We start from the raw sequence: 6,490 nt of genomic DNA on the forward strand, positions 1-6,490 counted from the left end.
AATGTGGTGGTGGATGTCGAGGATGGACACCGACAGACTGATGGGGGCAAGAGCACAGAGAGAGAGAGAGAGAGAGAGAGAAACAGAGAAAGAAAGAGCGAGAGAGAGAGACTGAGACCAAGAGCCAGAGAGAGAAACCAATGAGCTGCACCCAGCATATCCTGAAATCACCAGACACTACAGTGAGTGCAGCCTTAACCCAATAAGCACATTAAGCACAGGAGACACACGAGCGCCCAACGCCCATGGAGCACACGGGAACGAGCCGCTGAGTCAGGGGGGGGGCGCCCCACCACACGCTGCAGGATGCTACAGCCCCCAAAACTCAGGGGCCGGGTGTGTGTGTGTGGTGTGCGTGAGTGAGTGTGAGTGTGAGTGTGAGTGTGAGTGTGAGTGTGAGTGTGAGTGTGAGTGTGAGTGTGAGTGTGCGTGTGCGTGTGCGTGTGCGTGTGTGAGAGAGAGTGAGTGAGTGAGTGAGTGAGTGAGTGAGTGAGTGAGTGAGTGAGTGAGTGAGTGAGTGAGTGAGTGAGTGAGTGTGTGTGTGTGTGTGTGTGTGTGTGTGTGTGTGTGTGTGTGTGTGTGTGTGTGTGTGTGTGTGAGTGAGTGAGTGAGTGAGTGAGTGAGTGAGTGAGTGAGTGAGTGTGTGTGTGTGTGTGTGTGTGTGTGTGTGTGTGTGTGTGTGTGTGTGTGTGTGCGTGAGTGAGAGTGTGTGTGTGTGTGTGTGTGTGTGTGTGTGTGTGTGTGTGTGTGTGTGCGTGCTGTGCGTGCGTGCGTGCGTGCGTGCGTGCGTGCGTGAGTGTGTGTGTGTGTGTGTGTGTGTGTGTGTGTGTGTGTGTGTGTGTGTGTGTGTGTGTGCGTGAGTGAGAGTGTGTGTGTATGGGTCAGGGGCTGGGGGCGCCCCACCACACGCTGCAGGATGCTACAGCCCCCAAAACTCAAGATCTCCAGTGAGCCACAGAGCATCGAAGTGCAACGCGCTGACAGCGCCCCATAAAGCCCAGAGCCCAGGGCTCCATGAGGGCGAGTTAGTGTGGAAACAGCAGAGAACAGCATCCAAGGAGCCACTTCCAAAGCGCACGGAGTCATCCTGCCATCCTGGAGCCAGACCGCCTCTCCCAGCGCGGTGCCGGAAAACGTTCAGGTCGTCACAGCGAGAACTCGAGCAGGATTACAGAGGGATTCAGTGAACCAAAAAAAAAGTGCGCCAAATTGGCCGCCCACTTGCGGCTCTCCGTCATACCCAAGAGAAGGCGGGGCGTTGTTTTCCGGCGTTCGGCTCGGACACGCGTACCTGCGCGTCCAGGGTCGGCTCGTCTCGGCCACGAACGATCTTCGAAATCGAGTTAAATGAGCCGAAACGGCCCGAAAAAGGCTGAAGCAGACAAAGATGAAGAGATTCCTCGCTTCCCTCTGGCAGCCGGCGGTAAATATTGCCCGTCAACAAGCCGGCGGACGGTGCCAGCGGCAGAGTAAGAAATCGGCTGTCACGCTCCGCCAATGTCACCCGGCCGAGAGGCCGCCCCCCTCGGCCCCTGCCCCCCCCCGCGCTGAGAGTGACAGCTCAACCCCGCCCCCCTCGCCCCCGCCCCCCCCGCGCTGAGAGTGACAGCTCCACCCCGCCCCCCTCGCCCCTGCCCCCCCCGCCCTGAGAGTGACAGCTCAACCCCGCCCCCCCCTCGCCCCCGCCCCCCCGCGCTGAGAGTGACAGCTCCACCCCGCCCCCCTCGCCCCTGCCCCCCCGCCCTGAGAGTGACAGCTCAACCCCGCCCCCCTCCGCCCCTGCCCCCCCGCCCTGAGAGTGACAGCTCCACCCCGCCGCCTCGCAAATCAAACCCCGCGGGGCCGGCTGCACGTACGCACCGCCTCCAGAGCCCGGGGGCCCCGCGGGGTCCGTACTGCAGCCTGGAACGAGAGCCGCACCAGCACAGCCACGGCACCGGCTGTGTGCCCCTACGAAACGCTCTCCCTCTCCCTCTCCCTCTCCCTCTCCCTCTCCCTCTCCCTCTCCCTCTCTCTCTCTCTCCTCTCTCTCTCTCTCCCTCTCTCCTCTCTCTCTCTCTCTCTCTCCCTCTCCCTCTCTCTCTCTCAAGGTCACTCCTCGCCAAGCCTGCACACCGCCAGCCTGAATTACTGCTGCCGAGTCCAGCCTCACATAAACACGCCGACACGTCCACGCCAACACGCATACCGGCACATACTACCCACACATGTGCACGTACACGCATAGCCTTCGCCACTTACATAGGAGTACATGCCATAACCATTCCCATGAGCGCTCCAACTTACACACAAGCATATAAACGACCTGCCACACACACACACACACACACCACACACGACACACGACACACGACACACGACACACGACACACGACACACGACACACGACACACGCACACGACACACCGACACACGACACACGACACAGCCTACACCTATATCCCACAGATAATAAATATCATGTCTCAAATACATACACTACTGACAGGCCACACATATCTTCCAGAAAGTTGGCTTACGTCACAAATAGGCAGAAATATGTGTACGGTCTTATGTGTACAAATACAGAGTGTCAGTCTGGCCTGTTTGCAGGCGTACGGACAGAGACTATGAAGTGGAAAACTTGCTGTTTTCTTTGTTAATCAGCCTTAATCAGCCTCTTGTGAGGCGGAGGTATTATTAGACGCTCCTGATCCAGAGCATGGATTTCAAAGTCACGCGTGCTCCAGTGTCCCCACACGCTGCTGTGTCCCCACACGCTGCCCTGTCCCACACGCGTGCTCCAGTGTCCTCACACGCTGCCGTGTCTCTGCCGTTGTCCCACACGCGTGCCCTGTCTCACACGGCTGCCGTGTCCCACACGCTGCCCCTGTCCCACACGCTGCCCTGTCTCTGCCGTGTCTCACACGCTGCCCTGTCTCACACGCTGCCCTGTCTCACACGCTGCCCTGTCTCACACGCTGCCCTGTCCTCACATGCTGGCGTCTCACACACGCGGGGCGGTGCGGTTTCATCCAGCGATGCAGCCCACGTGCATTTCCCAAATAACAGTCCCGGAGCATCTGAATAAACACGCGGCTTCAAACCCACGACCTTCTCCTCCCCCCTCCCTCCCTCTGCCCCGCAAGCCAGCACCTGCACCCCCAGCGTGTCACATGAATGCGCCCCCCCACCGCAGCATATGTCACATGACCGAGCCCCGCCCTGTGAGTCAGACCCCCCCCCCACCCCCAGCGTGTCACATGACCAAGACAGACACCAGCGTGTCACATGACCAAGACAGACACCAGCGTGTCACATGACAAGACAGACACCAGCGTGTCACATGACCAAGACAGACACCAGCGTGTCACATGACCGCACCCGTCCCCGGCGTGTCACATGACCGCGGCGGGCCTCAGGGGAGGAGTCACGGCAAGCCGCGGTGATGTCATCGCAGCCCCCGTCTTTCCCGCGCCGCCCGCCTCCCCGCGCAGGCATGCCAGTCCCGGGCCGCTGGAAAGTGACACGTTCCCCCCCGAATTAAACCGGCCGCGCGCGGGGGCCGGGGATTAGCGCCGGGCCCCAAAACATTTTTCACAAATACGGCCGAGCACCGCCCGCCCGCTGATGTATTTATACGCACAGATCTAAACACACACGCGCAGGGATAACAGTGTGTGGAGGCCGCATGCCGACCACATCTGATAATGAGAGAATACAGGGACGGCGCACCACAGACATACACTGGAGATGAGCGCATGCTAGTCACTGCCAAACGCTCACTGAAGCTCCGGCCACATCAGAACGGCCACTGCTGGAAGAGTCTTCACTGTGCAACACCGAGGCTACAAAGTCTACATTGAAAGGACAGACAACAACCTTGTTATGTTTCCATAACAAGCGACACGTCAACAGGTTAATCCGTCTCATTTGCTCGGGAGTCGAGTTGACACATTGAACCCGAGACCACAGCCAGTGCCAGCAGACTTGAGCAACTTGGGTTAGCTCACAACAGAACCACCCACACACATACACAGACACACACACGCAACATCTGGAAATAATCTATAACCTCTCTCGTCAGCTGATAATGAGATTCATCCGAACTGGCCTCAACACAGTAGGCTTGAGATTTTGGCGTAGGCCTAAATGTTGTTCATTGTTCATAAAGGTTCCATCTGCCTACCGCTGAAGCAGACACGATCCATCTCGGTGCGTCATCTGAAAACTCATTTAGGGGCATCACCAAGGACAATGGAGCTGCAATGTGCGTTCTGCACGGGAATGTAGCACCACAAAAAAAAATCCTATGACTGAGCAGAACCTCCTGGAGTACAGAAGAGAGGAGAAGGAACCCACAGAATCACAACCGTAGACAGAACCTACAGAATCACAACCGTAGACAGAACCTACAGAATCACAACTGGTGTTGTGATGTCACAACACACTCCATTCCATCTCTGATGCACTTAGAACCCTGCATAACATCTTAAAAACAGGCCTCCCCCGCCATATTCCACACAAAAACAAGCTAACCTGTTACATGATCTCTAACTAGCCGTGTTAACATTAAACTAAATAGCCGGCTTACATTTAAGGCCACCGATTATATATTCTGGTTATGAGCGAGCTCTACTCCAGCTCACTAGCAATGAGCAAAGTGCAGAAAAGCCCACGCGCACAATAAATAAGGCAGTGCAGCGTGTTTACCCAGCGCAGGAGGTGAGATTTGAAGCGCTTCAGCAGTTTCCCAGGCTTCGGAATGTGCAAAAGCGGAGCGGAACTGGAGCTCGGTCGCTCGGCTGCCGTTAGTATTGCATTCTAACGCAGAATTTATAAATAATATCCAGCGCTGTCGTTTCTCAGATTGCAGGTGTATCCACAGGGGCGCAGTGAGAGTCAGAACCTGACACTGTAGTTACTGTACCGCGCTGTAATGTACACAGCGGTAAACATGGCGCTCCCTGCAAAGACGTTCCCCCCACATTCCCCATTTGCATGGCTCATCTGTGAACGTTTGGGCGTTCAGCCTGTGGTCCAGTTCCAGATCACCTCACCCTGTGAGCGGACGGGACACAATCGACGGGACCAGAGCCCTGTCCTGGGGGCACATAACCCAGAGGGGCCCCACCTTTTCTTCATTCGGGTGCAGCAGGGCTGTGGGGCCAGGTCTACCTCATTGGGTCAGGACAGGAAATGAAGGGAAACGCATCAATCGGGAGCTGAACAGGAGCCGCAGGACGCTAATGTGCCCCGCCCCCTCAGCCCAGCGACCGGACAGGAACGGACTGGCCCCCGGCCGTGGCCCTCAGCGCCTCGGTGCCGTGGCCCTCAGCGCCTGGCCGACCCCCTGCGGAGGGCGCGCAGGTGTCTGAGCGCGTCCGGAGGGGTGCTGAGAGGCGCTGGGCCGCCCCGGAGGTGTTGAGAGAGGGGCCCGGAGCGCGGATCTGAGGGGAAACCGGACCGGGCCGGCGCCCCAGCGCCCCAGCGCCCGCACAGGCCTGGCCGCCGGCCAGACCCAGGGCTTGGGTTTCCACAGACGCCCCGGGGCAGAGATGTGAAGGGCTGGGGGGGGTAAGGGGACACCCTCGCCCCCCCCCCTCCCCCCGGCCGGCTCGCCCACACCGCCACGGACACCTGACTCCCCGAGGGGAGACGGGACAGGTCAGGGCATCCCGCAGGAGGACCCTCTGCCCCAGGACAACAGGACACCGCCACGGACACGCCGGGCGTGAAAACGCGGGGTCACAGAGGGAGGGCACGTCTCGCCATGTCACAGATCAGATAACGGCTCAAAACGGCCCCTGAGAGCGGCCCCTGAGAGCGGCCCCTGAGAGCGGGCCCCTGAGAGCGGGCCCTGAGAGCGGGCCCTGAGAGCGGGCCCCTGGGGCCCCGGGCACGGAGGGACTCCTGGTGACGGCCGGCGGTGATGCAGGCGGACGGACCGCGTCACACCGCAGGGCGCCTGTTAGCGTCCAGGTCAACGCTAAACCACGCTACGCCCCGCACCGCGCATTCACACGCTTCTACTGCCAAAACAAAATGGAGCGCGGAGCTCAAATTCTCAGCAGTTCTGCACGTCATCATTATCCAACACCAACACAAACGGGGGAATAAAAATTCTCTTTCTTTTTTTCTTTTTACCAACAATATGAGGTGCTGAGGTGCAACTTCCTGGAGTGGGCGTGGAAGGGCCCCCCGTTATCCCGAGCACAAAGCAGAGGGCACGCCCCCGTTTTTCCGCACCGCCTCCATCCGTCCGTCCTGGGGCACGCCCCCACGCAGAGCAGCGCACGTTTAAACCGGGGGACGGGGGCGCGGGGCGCAGCGGGGCGGGGAGGGGGGGAACCTTTCACCAGACCCGGATCGGCCCGAGTCCAAGAACCGCACGCTGGAACATGAGAACCGACGGAGAGACAAAGAGAGGGACGAACAAAAGGTGACGTACGGGGGGGGAGAGAAAGGAATAAAGCCTTTCATTCTCGATTTTTTTTATCTCCAAACGGTG

General features: G+C 58.9%; 1 protein-coding gene across 2 annotated transcripts in view; it reads right to left on the bottom strand.

Moving 5' to 3' along the window:
- The window catches only part of ip6k1 (inositol hexakisphosphate kinase 1), a 53,209-nt gene that overhangs the window by 23,792 nt on the left and 22,927 nt on the right, over positions 1-6,490 (bottom strand). The gene's annotated exons all lie outside the window — the stretch shown is intronic.

Source organism: Conger conger, chromosome 14 (genome assembly GCF_963514075.1).
Source record: "Conger conger chromosome 14, fConCon1.1, whole genome shotgun sequence".
Classification (NCBI taxonomy): domain Eukaryota; kingdom Metazoa; phylum Chordata; class Actinopteri; order Anguilliformes; family Congridae; genus Conger; species Conger conger.